Source organism: Cibotium barometz, chromosome 20 (genome assembly GCF_041138505.1).
Source record: "Cibotium barometz isolate CiBa-2024 chromosome 20, ASM4113850v1, whole genome shotgun sequence".
Taxonomy (NCBI): domain Eukaryota; kingdom Viridiplantae; phylum Streptophyta; class Polypodiopsida; order Cyatheales; family Cibotiaceae; genus Cibotium; species Cibotium barometz.
In genome coordinates this window covers 16,892,871-16,913,925 of record NC_141065.1, presented here as the reverse complement: position 1 = coordinate 16,913,925, position 21,055 = coordinate 16,892,871, and positions in this window count along the sequence as shown.

The following is a 21,055-nucleotide window of genomic DNA, read 5'->3' as shown; positions in this document are numbered from 1 at the left end:
TCCTTGTCCTTTCTCCTATTACCTAATCAGAAGATCTATGACCTTCTAATATTTTTTACAGCAAAACTTCATTGCACTCTCCTCAGAATACCCTATCCTCACTCTTGCATTGTGTTCTACAAGAAGCTCTTTTCAGCATTGCCTAACCCTAAAGAAAATGCCACTTGAAGATATATCTAACAGAGCACCAAAGTTCAGGTTACATGTAGATTTGGCTGCTGAGTATGCTACCATCCGCAGCACAAAATCAAGTGGTGTGACCGATGTGCCATTGGGTACTCTTCGATCACAAGGGCGAAAATGTATTGACCTCTGGACGAATGGATTCATATACCCTATTGACCCGCTCACCAATGCTCAACCTCATTTTGTTAATATCACTACATTTCTTAGTTATGTAGGTGATGGAGCTAATGGTCTATTTGGCTATTGTAGGAGGCTTTCTTTTGTTGCAGCTCAGGAATCGCATTCAAGACTACATTTCCGAGGCTTATGGCTTGAGTTGCAGCAGCAACACAAGAAGGACATTGATAGGCTTGAAGAAGTGGTGAACAACTTGAAAACTCAGAATCAGGAGCTCCAGAAGAACAACTTGTTGCTTAAGCAGGCCTTTGATATTGAACGGGACAAGGTGAATGCAGCCAAACAGGATGCACGAAACAAGCAACGACACCTTGCAAGCCTGAAGAAGCTTCCAGTAGGCTTTCGACAACGGAAAAGAAAGCGTCAGTCCCTAGAAACCTTGGCAACCCTAAGTGGAGCAAGAAAACGACGTGTACGAGCAACAAGGTAACTTCTATTCTTGCCATTGTTTTGCAGGCCTTTCTGTTTAGGGAAACATATTGATGTTATTTTGTATTTATGTTCCATGTAGAGATATTGCTGGGGATATGATGGGATATGAAGGTGGTGCTGAGGAATTTAGAGCAGGCATATTGAAACATGTTGTTAAGTTATCAGACATATATAAGCTGCTAGAAGATCCCACATGTAAAATATATAAGCAAATCCGAAACAAAATTTCTGGAGAGCTGCAAAATATGGTAAGCCCCATACAGATTATGGATGCATGTGATAGTGCTGGTGTCAGTAGGAAGGGATATGAAGCCATCTACAGGGTGTTTACACTAGGTCATCGTGCTAAAGGTTTTCTTCGACCCATGCTACCAACTCCATACAGTGTAATCATGGCAAGAAAAAGTGCAAACTCAGAAATTGCGACCATGTTAGGTGGCTACCGTCATGTGGAGGATGCTCTGCCTGTATGTACTACAAAGGTATTTGAATACAACAAGTACAACAATGTCTTTATTGATTTAAGGACCCTTCAAAGAGCTATGATTTCTTATTATGGTCTAAGCATTGAGGAGTGCCAAGGTCAGGCTGTGTTTGTGTTAAAGCTTGATGAGTGTCAAATTGTAAAAGGACGAAAATTAGAAAGAGTCAGCCTAACACTTATGAACAGGGCTATCAAAGGAAATCTGGAACAGGATGATAATCTTCTTGACTGTAGTGCACAAGCCTCAAATTCCAACAAGGGAAGTCAATCTCAGGGAAAAGATTACTATGGAGTGCAATCAAAAAAGAATATATGGTGGTTGTCAGCATTTGAGCTTCCACAGGAGACGAATGATACATTGCGATGGTACCTTACCCGAACAGGCATCCCAAATGTCATATCATTGCAATCAAAAGGAGAAACTTTGCATGTGGAAGATGTAAGAACATTTACAGTTGAGTGGCACATGGCAGGTGATTTAAAGACATTGAAGTGTATGCTGGGATGCAAGCTAGGAGCAAATACTTTTTTTCCATGTATTTATTGCTGCCATTCAAAATCAGAGTATATTGATCGCGGCAAAGCTTCAGGCAAGGTTGCAGCCACCAAGACGACCAAATCTCATGCAAAGGGCAAGAAAAATGTACAACCAACTTCAATGAGTACAACGCAAAACAAAGATCCAAAGAAACCTATGCAGTGGGTTAATGGCATCATGAATTGTAATACTAATTGTCCGCCTAATCGTGATCAAGAAGATATCTCATGGAGCCCTATATTAGAGATTCCACTTTCCCGTGTTCATATTTGCACGCTTCATGCTAGGTTACGCATAATGGACAAATTACTGAAGTTACATATCAATTATGCATGGAATATGGAGCCTGAACATCTTCGCAACGAATGCATCAGTAAGCTGGAAGATGTCCTTTCAAGCGTGGGGCTTCATGGTGGTGCTATAAAGTTAACTAAGGATACTAAAAAGTCAGGACCGGGTCAGGATAATCCAAACAAAATATGCATGGGTGGGTCCAAAGCAAGACACCTTCTCTCAAATTACGAGGGGTACAATAGTCACACAAAATATGAATTATGGAAGGCCATTTGTGAATGCACCACTTATCGTGGGAATAATGCAGAGCTTAGTCTCAAGCAGGCAAGGCTGTGGGAGTCACTTGACAAAATGATTCAATTGCTAGAAAAGGCTCCACTTGTTGCTGAGGAGATTGCAAACTTAAAGACTGCAATACATACATTTACTCAGCAAATGGTTGATGCATGGGGAGAAACACATATCACCCACTATATGGTATTTACCTTTCTATCTATTTACTGATATTAATCGCCAAATAGTAAAATTCTGATATGATCTTTGTTACAGCACATTATATTTGCCCACGCACAGTTTTTTCTCGACGAATATGGTCCAATGGCAATTTGGAGCACCCAAGGAATGGAGCGCTCTCATTATCAAGCTAAGGTAGCATACTTTAAGAACACACGACATGGTGGAGGTGGTAAGGAAAAAAGTAATGCCTTGCATGAGATGTTTAATTGGTTTTATCGTAGTTTGGGAGGTCGACGCCGACAGAAACCAAAAGGGCAGGTGTCATTACTACGAAGGGTTGTAAAAAATGTCAATCTGCAACGAGCAATTGCATGGCGAGCATCAAGTGCCGTGCATGGGATGCGTGAGTGGTTCGCTGCGTGGAGGCGTATGGGTCTAAAATGGGTTCCATATTAAAAAATTGTAGCCTTTTTTAAGTTAAAGCTTTTTTATTAATGACGAGATTTTTTTTATTAATAAGTTTTTTTCAAAAACTATATAAACCTGTAAAAGTGAGTTTTAAAATTACATTTTCACGTTCATTCACTCGTGTAAGTCAATGGATGGCTAGAACTAAGCACACTGCATGCAAAACTGAGAACCCAAATGTACCGTCTGGTGCACACAACTTGATACACGCAGTCGCCGCGGCACAGGCATTTCAACAAGTGCAAAAACGTATCAAAAAGAAGCATACAAGCATGGATAGAGAGGTAGAGACCCGACAGGAAGATGTACAGCCCCCGGATGTGTTTTCAGGACTGGACAATATTGAGGATGTCTCCAAGCAGCCTCGAGACACCGGCTCATTTAGAGCCACGCGTACACCATTCCCCCGACCTCTCTCAGAGGCTGAGCAGCAGGAGCGTGTGCTGGAAGAGCAACAACGCCAGATTGAAGAGGAGGAGCATAGAAAAAGAGAGCACCAGCAAGCCCTATTCCCTCAGCAGCTAGAAGAGGAGCTAAGGGTCGCATTTGAGGAAGACCAGGAAGCACTTCTGTGTATTGAGCAAGAGCAGTATCAACAGGCTGCTGACTTCTATGAAGCAGAGGAAATAAGCCATCGTGAAGAGCAAGATAGGCTCTTAGCACAAACACTACATGAGGAACTTGAGAGGCGTCATCCCCCGTCTCCACCTAAAAAACAAAGAATAAAGATTCGTGTCAAGAGAAAGAAGGAACGTGCAAACAGGCAGCAAGAGGTGGAGATGGAAGAGGAGGATCGACGACAAGTAGAGGAGCAAAGGGAGAGGGAAAGACTGGAGCAGGAGGAGCAAAGGGAGAGGGAAAGACTGGAGTAGGAGGTGCAAAGGGAGAGGGAAAGACGGGAACAAAGAATTCAAGAAGCACGCAGATTAAAACAAGAACAAGAAAAGAAGAAGGCAGAAGCAAGTAAAAGAAGACTAAATCTAGATCCAGCCGAGAAAGAAAGGCGAAAAAAATTTAGAAATGATAGACAACCATGGGAAGAGAGGTCGCATCCACCACCACCCCCTGTAGCCAACAAGAAGAGAAGATGGAAACCAGGGACCGTGGCTCTGCGAGAAATCAGAAAGTACCAAAAGAGCACAGACCCCATCATGGCGAAGGCCCCTTTTGCAAGAGTTGTAAAAGAATTCATCGACAAGTACAGTGACAGGGTCACTCGGGTACAGAGTACGGCACTGGAGGCCCTCCAAGAGGCGTCAGAAACAATTTTGGTCTCTCTGTTTCAAGATTCGGTGCTGTGCCATGCTCACGCCAAAAGGGTGACCCTAAAGCCTGTTGACATGGCACTTGCACTACGTTTACGTCAGGATAAAGCGCTCCATAAGGAAGGCTTTATAGGATAGGATTAAGCTTTTAGGCGGCGGCCTTTGTGCCTTTTGTAATCTCGACATTGTAATACATTTTTTTAAATCTATAAGATATTGTCAATGCATTAGGAACTCAATGGAGTCTTCTTGGGCCCTTTTATTTGGCAGTTTAAGGGAGTCAAACCTTTTCTCTTAAGAAGAAACGTTTTCTAATTAGAAGCTTCAAAACGGCTACTTTATTCGAATTTGAATTTTGGGGAAAAAATGGAATTTAAAATCTAGCGGATAAAACCATATCATGTAACATATCTATGGAAAGCTCTTGATGCGTAGATCACGGATCTATAATCTCCGCTCAAATCGGAGCTTGTATGTAGAAGTTATGGAGGTCCGAAAATTGTAAAATTGCCCCCTCCCCTTTTTGGGGAAAAAAGTGCACCCTTTGACCACTCTTACACCTCTCTTACAAACCATTGGTTTTTGCTTACATGGCGGGCTCCTATTTGTCAAAAAGTTAAACGTTTCCATAACCTCATGGCAAATTAAAGGGCCCAAAAAGACTCCATTGAGTTCCTAATGGACTCGTTAACCAACGTATTCATTTGTTTCAACTGTGTTATAAAAGCAGACATTTCATTTCTTGTACTGTTGTTTGAATGGGTAAAACTGTTGATCATGTATTAAGAGCCTTAGTTAAACAGGAACAAAATTTATATTATTGATAAGGTGATTGTGAAACATTATCTTGTTATACGTGGTATTGTTGTTGGCATTGAACAAAGGATCCTTACATAGTGCAGAAACAAAATTATATTGAATTTATTTTAGGTCCAAAAAAAAGGCTTATAGCTCAATAAGGCCTTAGAAAAGCTCAGGGACAAAAAAAAAGTTATTTGGGGCTCAAAATCACCTGGTGAAGTCTGGCATTAGATAGAACATTTTTTAAAAAAGCAACAGTTTTCTTTTTTTTTTTTTATGTTTCTAGGCGGAGTAATCATCAAAAAAATGTGCACACAATGCACTAATGTGTGAAAAAATGATCAAAACAAGGCTGTGCGCTATGGCGCGAATTCAAGCCTGGCCTGCAGTTTGAAAGGCAGAAATTCGCACCGTAGCGCACAGCCTTTTTTTTAAATTTTTGGACCAGCAGTATGTGCACTTTTTTGATGAAAAATATGCTTACAAACATCAAAAAACATAAAAAATTCTGATTTTTTTAAAATTGTTCAGATTTTGTACTGCCAGATTTCAGCTGGATGTTAAGTGACATTCAAAGAACAAATATTTGATCATTATCAATGAAATTTCCTACACATTCACATGCCTGCCAAAAGTTTAGAGGGCACAGTGCTGACACAACAAATAAACAAGAGAAATGGTTCAGACTTCTTAGAAACATTACAATTAAAAAAGTATACATTTTGTATTGATTTCGTAGAAAGAAAATTACAAGTTCCTGAGAAGATTTCTGAGAGCTTCTTTAGCTTCGTCACTCTGCGTGGCTTTCTCACCTAGACTATTAGCTATAATAATAGGATTGGTTACACCTTTGGAGATTGAAGTGGCATAATGGCTTAGCACGTGGCCGGTGTAGTTGCCTGCAAATGTATACATAGCTGCCTCCCTGCTAATAAGTATACATTTGTTTGCATTATTTGCTAGCCCATCCTCGGTGAGAACCCCACTTAGAGCTTTACACTTGATGAGCTCTGCTTGTGCCTCCTCAGAGTACTCTAAATGGATTACTCGAATAAATGATGGAGAGAGGCTAGGAAGGTAATGAATCAGGGAGGTGTCTCGTCCATCGGATTGCACACGAACTCCACCTCCACGTGCAGCAAACTTGTCAAAAATATAAGCTTTCTACAAGAGAAAAAAATCAGGTGTTAGTAATAACTCACTTATAAATATGAAGGCACAACTTTGATTTAACCCCACCTCAATGTCATCATCACATTGGCTAATGCGTGGGTTGCATATGTCTATACTGCTTCCACGCTGCTCAACTGATGTATCTACATGCAAGCGCTTATGTGGTTGAAATGCTTCTTGAGGGACACTTTCATACTCTGCTGCTACATTTTCTATAGCAACAAGAGCATTGGAAACAGTTTCCTCAATTGTACGTTCTATATCATAACCTTGGAATGCTAGCGCTTTGGTAAGATCATGGTCATCAAAATCAATCTGTACACTTGCAGTCTGTTGCTCAAGTGTGTCTTCTTTGTAGAAACCAGACCCAATTGCTAATATGCTTAAGGCCTCATCCTCCCTTAACCCCAAGGATTTACAAATGTCATCAAGGAAAAGAAATTCCTTGTTATCCATGATGATGGGATTCAAAGTGGTTACATCCAACTCAGGGATCTCTTCCACAATTTCATCCCCTTCGAGGTCACGATGAGGCTCTTCATCCTCAGTTGACCCTTGTTGGAGAAGCACCAAGGCCATGGACGCTTCAGCTTCTTCTGAGAAAACCTCTTCCACCTCGCCTTTGGATTCCTTCACAAGAGCTACTTCTTTACTCACTGCCTTTCCCTTCTTTTTTTCTGTATCCCTGGCTTCTTGCAGAAACAGTGCTAACGTCATATCCCATGAAAGGAAGGTGGTGTCTACATTACCAACCTGCAATTCATAAACGGTGCATCATCTTCGACCCTATAATTGCTAGATGTAAGCCCTTTCAAAAATCGGTTGAGCCTGAATCGGAACGACTTGTCACCATGGTACAGATGCCTGATTAAGTCTACTGGAACCCATTTAGTGGTGGATTCAGGCAATTGCACGACATATTGTGCCACTACATCATTCATGTACTGGACCTGCTCTTGAAAAGCCTCTGCATGAAGGTCTATAGTTTTCTGCATATCAATCACCCCCTCAAAAATGGCGATGTTCTCACGTGCACCTGCTGAGAGCCCAATTTTCTCAAGTTTTGCGCGTAGCGAGTTAGAGCTTGAAGCCATGGCGGGATATTGAAGGGAAATAGAAACTGCAAGATCTTAAGAATGAAATGAGCTTTATAGACCAAAACCTATTCTTATAAAGCATTCCACTATAACATTTAATAAATTTATAGAACATACTTAAAAATTTTAAAATTAACAAAATTAAAATCCAAATTGCAGTGAAATACAGAGGACATTGGGACTATGGTGCAATCAATAATTTTGTATTCAAAAGTACACCGCTACAAATTATCGCCCAAAATCATTCAAAATGTTACCTAAGTCTGCAACTTAACAGTCTTTCAAGCTAAGGACCCTAGGGGGCTCCAATGACACACAAAGTGTATGTTTCTCTGACCTTTGATGCATGGGTCGATTAGAAACAACAAACTTGAATTGGTTCCTTACATTAAAGGACATGACAATACGATCTCTCAATTGAGCAAAATTCCAATCATCATTAACTACCACTGTATGCTCCTCTCCTGGGTGAACTTCAATATGAAGTTCTACCTCCTCCCTAGCATAGAGATCAGAGTCCAAAGCCTCCCATTCACCATGCGAGCATTTTCACCTTCTAATAGGGTACACCATAGTTAGATTTTGCTTGCCTATCTGATACATGCATCTTACCATTAACATTACCGCTGAGCACTTTATTACATCGCCCTTATGTTCTGCCACCTTGGTGGTCCAATCGCCTTTTAGAAATGTATCTAGAGCTTCAAAGGCCCCATCTTTGCTTATCCACATTGTTGGGGTGCGATGGAACTTGCCTGCTTTGAAAATAGCAATAAACACATGTAAAGGCATGAAAAGAGATACACTTATCCTGTGGGATCCATATGCAGCCTTTAGGGTTGACTGAATGTCATGGAAAATGCTGCACTGAAAGCTCTCCATTGTGGTGGGGTCTGGAATGGGCCATTCCGGGCTATTTAGTGCAGGAGGAGAAATTGGCTCAAGTGCTCCAAACCTTCCCCTCTGTGGCACAACATATGTTGCAGCAATGAAAAATACTCCTCTATTAGCAAGTTTGGAACTTGTTTCCCCAGCATACATAAGCCTACCTAGACCAACATGACATGCTTCGAAGGTCCCTGTAAAACATTCTAGAGGCTGCCATTCCACACATGTCGAAGGGAAAACATCTGCATACAATAGAATACATTGGAGTTCTTGATATTCACATAGTCTTCATGCAAGCATTTCTCTAAAGCAAAGAAACATTAAACAAGTACTGAAACTTACAGTTAGTTGGGAACCGTGGTGAGTTCTCATCTTCAAGATGTATTTGGCTTGAGGTGTAAACATGTTGCACCTTTGCAAGCCGCTTTCCATCCTTGTTGCAAACTTTGAATTCTAAGATCCTTCCTTTCCAGTGATGGCTTGTGGAAGCCATGTGCCTTCGAGGAACCTTGTGTGCACCCCTCAAACTGGGCTGCATTGTTATCCACATGAACCGCTTAAAAACGGTAGGAATCCAATAACCTTCATCATCTTGTACTGTGGAAATAGCCATGGACTCGATAGTGGATGATGGCCTGCGTACACACTGATGAAGAGCCATAGATGGCCCAAATGAAAAGAAAGTGAATGTTAAGAATATGGCAAAAAAGCAAATACCTGCTCAGAGAGAGAGAGAGAGAGAGCTAGCTAAAGCTTCAAAGAAGTTTGCTGCAAATCCATACACACACACACACAATACACACACACACACACACACACACACACACATGCACACACACACACAGAAAGCTAAACCTTCAAAAGAAAGCAAATGAGAGATTGCATTAGGTGCCTGCATGCAGAGAGAGAGAGAGAGAGAGAGAGAGAGAGAGAGAGAGAGAGAGAGAGAGAGAGTCTGATAACAGAGCTTCCTCTAGAGAGAGAGAGAAGGGCTGATAACAGAGCTTCCTCTGAGTAGCTGGTAGCAAAGAGCTTTCCTCAAAAGAAAGCTAATGAGAGATTGCATTAGGTGCCTGCTTGCACACAGAGAGAGAGAGAGAGAGAGAGACAGAGTCTAATAACAGAGCTTCCTCTAGAGAGAGAAAGAGGCTGATAACAGAGCTTTCTCTGAGTAGGTGGTAGCAAAGAGCTTTCCTCAAGTTGGGGATGAAGATAGGGCTGCAAGTGAGGGTGTAGTGAGTGGTAGATGGGGAAAGTGGGTTAGTCTAAAAGGGAGGAGAGAGAAACACGCCCCTACTTTTGGAGGGAAGAGGGAAGTGAGGAGGGGTAACTTTTTGAAACTTTTCCTTTAAAAAAATATTTTTAAAAAAAGATATTGAAGATTTTCTTTGCTGGCAGATCTGAAAAAGGTAAGATTCTACCTTTGACCACAAGATTTAGGGTCTTAATCAACCCAACGTTTTTGTACACATGTATTTTTCCTATTGGCCTTCACACTAATCATCTCCTTAATCTCATGGCAGCTTAAAGGGCCCCCATAGACCTCAACCTTCCCCTAATGATTGTGGAGTTGATGTGCTTATCCCTGCACTTGTTGCCATATATATATAGGCAGTGATGTGTGTGAACACACTTAGGACCGCCGGGGCACTTTTTCCCTCTTTAGGAGGTTTTTTCCCCCGGCTTGTATATACGCCCATCCTTCTAGGGCTAACTTATCTTTTGTACATTGACACAATCTAATACACTTTGTGTTGTGTGCATTCTTGCTGCTTCTTCTCCAAGCTTTGTGTGCTTTCCTACAACCCTAATTCCAACAATTGGTATCAGAGCAGGCATCGGCTCCCAGGGCTACGCCGCCAGCACCCTCCGACTCACGTTCTCCGATTGAGTTCTGCACAGGTATTTTCGTCATTTTCTGCAGAAATTTTGACAGTGCAATTTTCTGCAAAACAGGCATACGTACTCTATTGTGGACCGTGCTACATAGCACGAGTTGTTTTCTGTTCAATCTTTGCTTCATTATAGGTAGCTTTTGCATCAGTTTCAGTCAGTGGCCATGGCTGATAACAACAATGATGTATTTCGCATGTTATCTGCTCTGATGACAAATTGGATGGAGACAGCAACTACCCACTTTGGGCATACATGATGCAGCATGTTTTGGTTGCAAAAGGAGTGTGGAACATTGTGCAGGGTATGGATGTACGTCCAGGTTCTGTGGATGTAGGATCTGTTGAGGATGTTGCAAGTTCTAGCAGCTCTACTGTTGCTGCTGTTTTACCCACTGCTGAACAAGCTCGTTGGGATGGTAAAGATGCGCAGGCTCATGCCTTGATTGCACTTTCTGTCAAACGTAACATCACCCCACATATTCGTTCAGCTAAAACAGCAAAACAGGCTTGGGATATTCTAGCTGGTTTGTATGCAGGTTGTAACGAGGCAAAAATCACTTACCTGCGTAAAGAGCTAGAATTGAAGATTATGCAAGAAGATGATGACATGAATGTTTTTCTTTCTACGATTAAAGATCTCAAAGAACAGTTGATTTCTGCAGGTGAGATTATTCCTGATCATTCTCTTGTGCAGGCTGTTCTTGATGCTTTACCTGAGACATATCAGACTTTTGCTTCCACGTGGAGACTTCTTAATGAGGACAGACCTGATGCTGTCAAGTATGATACTTTAGTCAACAAACTCTTGCAAGAAGCGCAGTCTAGGCAAAACAAGGCCAGGCAGCGTGCAGTTGATCAAGCATTTATTGCTGCCCAGAAGTGGTAAGGTAGCCCCTTCCACTGTTTCTTCTCCTATTAGTAGGTCTGCAACTTCTTCTCCTTCCACAGGTAGCAACAATAAGTCTGAGAAGGCTCTTGATAAAGGCAAGAAAAAGATCAGGTGCAACTATTGTAAGGTAAATGATCATGTCATTAAGAATTGCCCTAAGCTAAAGGCTAAAGAGGCAAAGAAGAAAGAGTCAAATGCAGCCACAATAGCGGATGCTTCTACAAATGCAGATTCTGCAAATGTTGTGCAGGATACAGAATGGGCGTTTAGCGTGTATTGCCAGTATGAACCATCTGTACATGATGCACGTTTGGCAGTTTCTGTTGACTCTAATGTATGGTATTTTGACAGTGGTGCTACAAAGCACATTACCTCGCATCGTGATATGTTCACTTGTCTTGAGGCTGTTTCTAATGGGAATACTGTCACATGTGCCAATAATGCTTCTTACCCAGTGAAGGGCATTGGTAAAATTATTCTTACTGCTGTAAATGGCAGCGCTTTCACACTTTCAGATGCTTTGTATGTGCCAGGGATAAAGAAGAATCTATTGTCTGTCTCTGCGCTTGCTAGACTTGGATTTGTAGTTAAATTTGTGGATGACAGATGTACGATTCATGATTTGACTTCTGGTGATACAATTATTGCATCTGGCACCTTGTTTTGTGGGCTGCATAGGCTCAATTCTTATGACAAGTGTGTGGAAGATTCAGCAAATGCAGTTTCTGATGAAAAGGCAGTTTCAGATGCAAAACTATGGCATGCTCGTTTTGGTCATCTGAACTTTGCTAGTTTGCTGCGTTTGCAGAAATTTGATATGGTTGCTTCATTGCCCCCTCTTGAGGCACCATTGAAACATGTTTGTGAAGGCTGTATTTTGGGCAAAATGCAGCGTTCTGCGTTTCCAAAGGATGGTTCTGTGCGGGCCACTCACAAATTGCAACTTGTACATAGTGATGTATGTGGGCCTATGCAAACTCCGTCATTTGGTAAACACTTGTACTTTGTGACTTTCATTGATGATTACTCGAGGCATACATGGGTATACTGAAGGCAAAGTCCGAAGTGTTTTTGTGCTTCAAACAGTTTTTTCTTATGGTTGAAAATGTATCCAATTGTACTGTGGGCACCCTCCGTTCTGATCGAGGGGGGGAGTACTTGTCTAAAGAGTTTGATGCATTTCTGACTAGTCGTGGGATAAAACACCAATGTACAGTGCCGTATACCCCTCAGCAAAATGGTGTTGCTGAGAGGAAAAACAGGTCACTTATGGAGATGGCACGATGTATGGTCAAGAGCCAAGCTTTGCCACATGCGTTTTGGCTTGAGGCTGTCATGCTGCATATGTACTCAACAGGTGTCCCACTAAGGCCTTGCAGTCTATTACTCCATACGAAGCTTGGCATGGCAGGAAGCCTTCTATTGGTCACTTACGTGTCTTTGGTTGCTTGGCCTATGCTTTAGTGCCTGTGCAACAACGCAGAAAATTGGATGATAAGGCTATCAAATGCATTTTTGTTGGTTACAGTGCTGAGAGCAAGGGTTACCGATTGTATCATCTGCAGTCAAAGCGTATCTTGATTAGTCGAGATGTTGTTTTTGTGGAAGATGCTGTGCAGCCTTTGTTATCATGTACCAAAGAGCCAGGTGTGAGCTCACGGGATGTATTTGATACATTTTTGCCTCTGTTTACAGGTGGGAATTCAAATGTAAGTCCTAATGAGGCAAATATTCAGCCTATGCAGATTTCAAACGACATCATAGATCAGCCTATTTCTGATGCAGATTTACAGGATGTAATTTCTGAGGATAGGGCTGAAAATGAGCAGGCTAGAGGTATGCCTAAATGGCTGGTGCAAACCTTGCGTGATAGTAAAATTGATGCACCTATATCTAGTCGTACTCATTCAGGTTTTCAGCATGCCTCTTATGCATCAGATTGTTATGCTTTGTCTGTGTCTAGTATGTGTGAAGAGGAAGAACCTCTTTCATTTGATGAGGCACAAAAATCAGAAAATTGGTTGGCTGTAATGCAAAGTGAATATGATGCTATAATCAAGAATGGTACATGGTCTTTGTGTGATTTGCCTATTGGTAAAAAGGCCATTGGATGTAAGTGGGTTTTTAAGTTAAAACGAAAGCCAGATGGCAGTGTTGATTGCTATAAGGCTAGACTTGTTGCAAAGGGTTATGCTCAAGAAAAGGGCATTGATTTTGATGAGACCTTTGCTTCGTAGCATTTGTGTATTGGCAGCTCATAATGGTTGGAATGTACATCAGTTGGACATAAAGACTGCGTTCTTGAATGGAGATTTGCATGAGGAGGTGTATGTATCGCAGCCTCGTGGTTTTGTTCAAAGAGGGCAGGAAAACAAAGTGTGCAGGTTGAAAAAGGCTTTATATGGTTTAAAGCAAGCTCCACGAGCTTGGTATGAAAAGATACATGCATATTTGACTGCACATGGTTTTCAGAATAGTCCAACAGAAAGCACTTTATATGTTAAATGTGTGGATGATATACATCTAATCATTGCTCTCTATATCGATGACATGCTGCTCACAGGACCAAATGAAAGTCATATTGCTGATTTTAAGGCTGATTTGAATGCCTCTTTTGAGATGTCAGATTTGGGGCATTTGCATCATTATTTGGGGATACAATTTAAGCAGTGTGATGGAGGTATTGCTTTGTGTCAGACAAAGTATATTGAAACATTGTTGCAGAGATTTGGCCTTGAAGACTGCAAGCCTATTGCTACTCCAATGGAGACAGGTTTGAAGTTGAGTCTTCATGATGCTGGAGATCACTTTGATGTCACACTCTATCAGACAACTGTTGGTTGCCTCATTTATGTATGCATTACGAGGCCGGACATGCAATTTGCAGTCTCACAGGTGGGTAGGTTTATGCATAGCCCAGGGTCTCAACATTGGAAGGCAGTTAAACGCATCTTTCGCTACTTGAGTGGCACCATACATCTTGGTTTGTTTTATCCCAAGGGGGGATCGTTGCCGCCAGATTTACATGCTTTTTCGGACTCAAATTGGGCTGGTTGCTATGACACAAGAGTGTCCACAAGTGGTTTTTGTTTCATGCTCGGTAGCTCATGCATATCTTGGTTGAGCAAGAAGCAACCTACTGTGGCCACTTCTAGTTGTGAAGCTGAGTACAGGGCAGCTTTCACAGCTACGGTTGAGTGTGTATGGCTCAGACGGCTTAATTATGGCTAACTTGGGTGTTGGACAGGAGTCTGCCACCTCTATCTTCACTAACAGTCAGAGCGCATTGGCAGTTGCGAGAAACCCAGTTTTTCATGCTCGCACAAAGCACATTGAGGTGCATTATCACTATGTCAGGGAGAGACTCCCAGCAGGAGAGATCAGCTTGGCCTATGTGCCAACACAGGACAACCTCGCCGATCTTTTCACAAAGGCGCTTCCTCGTGAGAAGTTTGAAGCTTTCCGCAAAGCTTTGGGCTTGCTCCCCTTTGTGGACTGATCTACTTCGGGCATGGCACTCCCCTATACATGAGTGCCAGCTCTCGTTCACACCATCACTCCCAGGGGGGATTTGTTGCCATATATATATAGGCAGTGATGTGTGTGAACACACTTAGGACCGCCGGGGCACTTTTTCCCTCTTTAGGAGGTTTTTTCCCCCGGCTTGTATATACGCCCATCCTTCTAGGGCTAACTTATCTTTTGTACATTGACACAATCTAATACACTTTGTGTTGTGTGCATTCTTGCTGCTTCTTCTCCAAGCTTTGTGTGCTTTCCTGCAACCCTAATTCCTTGTTGCCATATATATATAGGCAGTGATGTGTGTGAACACACTTAGGACCGCCGGGGCACTTTTTCCCTCTTTAGGAGGTTTTTTCCCCCGGCTTGTATATACGCCCATCCTTCTAGGGCTAACTTATCTTTTGTACATTGACACAATCTAATACACTTTGTGTTGTGTGCATTCTTGCTGCTTCTTCTCCAAGCTTTGTGTGCTTTCCTGCAACCCTAATTCCAACAGCACTAGCGGTGGATCCGTGTCCACTTCTGCTGCTGGAAAGATTGTATCAATCACTTCAGGATGCAAGGACAACCCTGTACAAAAGCCAACCTCTGGAGAAGGTGGTAGAGGAAGGAGTGCTTCCTCGCTAAAATATGGCATTGGTTCTATGGGAAGGTTAAGCAGAGAATGCCGATTTTGGAATTGCTCAATATAGGTGCTCATAGTGATCCAAAATTGACATGTTGAGGCTGGGGGAAGAAGGGCTTGCAAGATAGGTGGTTGCAAGTTATTTATGCATGTATCCCTCCATTATTGTGCTTGAACCTCCTCAAGTAATCTACGTTGATTTGGTCCTCGGTCTGGTACTCTTATATCAAGAAGGTTATGGCATTGGGGTGTAATTCCCACAATTTGTTTCATTAAGCCCGTGCCATATCGTCGAAAGTAAGAGCGGCATAGCCAACAAATGTGTGAAGCTTCCCCTAATACGAGTCATGCACACTCTTGACAATGTGGAAATGGATGATGCTGTTGATAGAATAAAGTGACAAAGTGATGCCCACAGCAAATTTCACCTAAGGGAGCATAAAAGTACCTAGAATGAGTTTGAAAAGGAGGAGCACTATAACCCCCGTGATGTTCAGGTTGAGTACTATATGTTGAGGGTCAATGCATGGTGGACATGTATCTCACCAAGTATCCATTAGGAGGTATCTGGGCGTAGAACAATGAAATTTAGAAACTTCAAACTTTATACACTCATATCCATCATTACAATCCCTATCAAAAACAATGTAGTTAAGATCATCTAAAAAAGAACACAATCCTGTAAAGGCAGAAGGAACCACATTAGTAAAAGTGAGACTATTCAAACACTGATCTACCAAAGAGCTTCAATTGTAGTGTTAATGCCTTACCTTTGATTTTGGGTATGTCCTTCTTAAGAGGTGGGAAGGATAGCAATTGTCGAGGAATTTGAGCAAGATAAGAGGATTTAGGCAGCGAAGTGCTAGAATCTATGCTCAAAGGAGACTCATGTAAAGTTGGATTTGTCTTAGGTACACAGGTTGATGGTGGAAGTGTGTAACAAGGAGAAGTTGGGACAACTGGTGATTCAATACGTGTTTGGGGAAGGTCAACACAAGTAGATTTGTAGGTGCTATTACAACCACCTATCTTATCTTGAAGAGGTTGTGTTGATTTCCTTTGCACCCACTGACATGAAAAACCAAGAGTGGCTTTTGGAATCTTATTGATATACTCTTCTGGCTCTAGCAAACCATGGCATTTGGGAAGCCAAAGTGCTGTTGCACCCTCATAATAGCCTTGTGCTTTAAGAACATGCTTTGGGACCCAATGAGTAACAATCTGAGGTTTAGGCTTGGAAAAGATATGCTTTTAAGGAGGTTTAGCAACTAGGCTAGATGGTACAAGTTTGTACGCATCTTTGGGTAGCCAAATTGACAATGCCTTCTTGCCTGGCCTTCTTTGAGCAGTGACTAGAGTAGTTGGAACATGCCAGCCATGGCCCTCACTTGAGGACTCATCGATTATCCACATCATTTGTCTTGGAGCTTGAAGAGCAGATGTTGAAAGTGGGTTGTGTAAGGTAGAACTACCACCCTTTTGACATGATAAAACTCGTGGATCAGCAGATCCCAAGATGCAATCAGAATCAATTTGCAATTTGTATTGTCTATTCTTCCAATCTAATGAACAATTGGTAGCACTTAACCATGATCGACCAAGAACAACCTCTACCACTGCCTTGGACTTACTAGCCACAAAAAAGGGAACTGACATCTGGTGATCCTGAATGGACATTATAATGACACATTTTTCCTCTACAGGGTTATCTTCACCTGAAAAGCTTCACTTGAGAAGCTTCGTAAGTCAATAGGAATGTGCACAAGTGTTAGTTATCCCAAGGCTGCCCATGTGTCAAATGAGAGAACATTATAATCTGCACCAGAGTCAATTAAGGCAGAGACAAAGTAGGTAGTCTCATGAAGATGAAGACACGTGAATATTGAAAGGATCGATATATTGTTCATCAGTAGAGCCAACTGTAAGGTCAACACAGAAGCCTTGCGACGCTCCTTGGCTTTTGTAACCCTAGCTTTAGCTTCTTCTTGAGGAGCCTGACGCTTAAGTAGGTCATGTGCTTCTTTCCGTGTGTGGGCAGCATGCATTTGTTGAAGCATGGCTTCAGTTAATGGTTCATTGTAGTTCTTGAGACGACTTCCATTAATGAAGTTAGGCATTTGCTTACCTTTTAGTGTCTCTAAACGCACTGCACCACTAGGAGTAAGCTCATTTATCACAAACGGTCCTAGGCCACGTTTCTTGAGCTTTCACTTATGCTTCTTAAGTGTGTACAAGAGCACAAGGTCCCCTTTTTTGAATCGGCCAGTTGTTACATTTCGATCATACCATTGCTTTTGTTTCCTCTTCTTGGCATACATCCCCATTACCGCCAATAAGCGGGTCTCATCAAGCTTTTCCAATTCATCAATGCGTTGAGAAAGCTCATGACCAGTCCAGTCCAATTGTTTAGCAACTCGTAGAGTAGGTACAAGAAATTCAATGGGAAGAATTGCATCTAGCCCAAAAGCAAGCTCAAATGGGGTTGTGCCCACAGATGTTTTATAGGCTGTTCTATATGCCCAAAGAACTGAGTGCAACTTTTGCTCCCAATCAGTCCTATGTCCTTCAACAATCTTTGTGAGTGCTATGTAGAGAATCTTGTTAGTACTCTCAGCTTAACCATTGGTCTGGGGATGATAGGGTGCAGAACGCTTGTGAATTACCATAAATTCTTGAAGTAAAAACTCTATGACTTCATTCACAAAGTGCACGCCTTGATCACTAACGATTTCAATAGGTAAGCCATAGCATGTAAACACGTACTCATATAAGAACTTGGCTGTGGTTCTGGCATCATTTTTGACTGTAGCCTTTGCTTCTACCCATTTGGTCAAATAGTCAGTTGGAGGTTTATTCGGCATGCGTGTGACGAGCAGGAGGTTTAATGGGACTATAATATATTTGGCATGCGTGTGATGAGCTGGAGGTTTAATGGAATCGACAAAATCAATACCCCATTTGGCAAAAGCACGTGTGCTTAACATAGGCCGCAATGGCATATTGTCCTTTGTGATGGGAGATTTGGTCCTTTGACAATCATCACAACGTTTTACATATTCTTTGGCATCCATTTGTAAGGTTGGCCACCAAAGCCCAGACCACCTAATCAACTTAGCTATGGTATTGCCCGAAAAGTGTCCACCCCCAACACCTGCATGTGCATGAGTCAAGATTTTCAAGTAGTCAGCTTCACATACACACATGCGCAAGTTGCCATCCTTGCCCCTCTTGTAGAGTTGGCCCTCTATCAGCATATAGTTGGCCGCTTCAACTTCAATAGCATGCTTTCGATATTTAGGAATTGTTCGATCAGTATGACCATGCTGAAGATAGTCCACAATATACTTACTCCAACTTGGTGTAGTTGAAATTTGGAATAATGTGACATTATGAATTGGTTGTTGAATTTGACATGAAGCACAGTTTTACGAACAAATTTTTCAGCACCCGCATGCATGGTAGGCCACCATTGCCCATCCTGAGTTATACGTCGCACACAAGTAGTAGCTGATGCATGGATTCCACCAATACCCTCATGTGTCCATTCCAAGATCTCCTCATATTGGTCAGGGTTAGGTATAAGCCGCAACACTCCATCATTACCCTGACGATATAATCTCCCTGAGATTAACTTGAATGGTCGCCATAGGTCCACATTAGGACCCGCTAGTTGTATCTTCCCACTTGTCAAAATTTCTAAGATGGTTTCAGACCATTTAGGAGCTGTCTGTACACAAGGAAAAGTGTTGAATCTAACATATCATCATCCACACCCACAGGAGCTTCTCCAGAGGTGATTCGAGACAAATGATCTACCCTAAGATGAGTTGTTCCTTTTTGGACTGCCACTTCAAAATCAAACTCAAGAAGGATGACAATCCACCTCACAATCCTTCCAGTTGCACAAGGCTTATTCACCAAATATAGCAGTGCTTGATGGTCCACAAAAAATATAAATTTGTTTGCCAAAAGGTAATGGCGAAACTTTTTTACTGTATATATCATGGACAAACCTTCTCTTTCTGTTGTGGTATAATTCTTCTCAGCATTGTTCAACTGTCGACTAGCATATGAGATTGGGAAATCCTTATTATGTTCTCCCGATTGAGCCAAAATACATCCAATTGCAAAGTTCGAAGCATCAATATGGACATGAAAGATTTGGTTCCAATCTGGTGCCCGTAAGATGGGTGCAGACACTAATGCTTGCTTCAACTTTTCAAAGGATTCCTCACACTCGTCAGTCTAATTAAACTTTACAAGAAGAGCATATAATGGTCTAGCTAGGACAGCGTACATGTAGATGAATCGATGATAATAGCCACAATGTCCCATGAATATTTGTACCCCTTTAGGGTTGATAGGCCGAGGTAATGAGACAATGACATCAATTTTATCCATATCTGTTGAAATACCATTGTGAGAAACAATATGGCCCAAAATCTTCCCTTGTCTTACCATGAATTTGCACTTGTCAGGATTCAAGAATATACGATAAACTTGACACTTTTGAAACACAAGTCTGAGGTGTTCTATATGATCATCACGCACTTGTGAGTGAACACATAAATCATCCATGAAGATCTCAAGAAATAGCCTAAGGTACTCCTTGAATACATGACTCATTAGCCGCTGAAAGGTTACAGGTGCATTTGTTAGACCAAATGGCATAACACGATAGGCAAAGATGCCATCTTCAAAGGCTGTCTTGTGTTGATCCTTCGGATCAATTGACACTTTATTGTAATCGGAGAATCCATCCAAGAAACTATATGCCTTTTTCCCTCCAACACGTTCCAAAACATGATCCGTGATTGGAAGTGGTGGGTAATGATCACATACAGTAGCTGCATTTACCTTCTTGAGGTTTACACATACTCGAAGTTTTTCATTTTTCTTGGGCACCACTACAATAGGGGAGACCCATTCAGTGTGTTCAATCTCATAGATAAATTTTGCCTCTAAGAGCTTGTCTATTTCTTCTTTTATCTTTCGTGCAAAATTCTCATTGTAAGTATAAGGACGTTGCTTGGAAGGCTTTGCATCCTCTCGCAATGGAATTGTATGCTGAGATATGCTTGGATCAACTCCTTTGAGGTCTTTATAACTCCAAGCAAAAACATCACGATACTCCTTTATTGTTTGAATTAAAAACTTCTCCTCATCTAAGGATAAGTTTGTGGTAATCCACACATAGCGAGGCTCTTCTCCTGGCTTAGTGATATCAATTTTTTTTGCATCTTCTGGACCATCATATGAAACCCCTGGCATGCTTGGCTTTTGTCACATGGGCTGTTGAAGAACAATCTTCCGATCTTGAAGAGTGTACTGTGTGAAGTTGGGGGGAACATTGATACCTTGTTCTTGTCCACTTGAGTCATCACTAATTGAAGACCATGCAGTTTTGAGCTCTCTTTTGCAATCTTGCATCAGAGTTTTTCGTTCAATCTTTATCTTTGCACTTCCGACACTCTCTTTTGAATCTATTAGAGACGAGTTTTTGTTTTGGTCTCTTTGTTTTTTTGTGATTTTTGCTAACAGTTTTTAGCTTTTCTCCTAGGGTTGGAATCCATCTGATCGTTTTACTTGGTCTTTGATACTATCTTGTGCTTAGACATAGTATAGATATCCATTCTTTCCTGAGAAGTGAGGTGGTGGTCGAGAGTGTTCATTCTTAAACTCCTCGTCTTCTTTTTGTATTCTCTGACCATCGTTCCCTCTCATCTTGTTTACGGATTCTCTTATGGCTCTTACAGCATTACATTTAGGTCAGCTTCGAGGGATCTCTACTTGAACCTCCCTTCCTCTCAAGAGTAGGCGTGCCTTTCCTAACTCTTCCTCGGGGATTATCACATCATC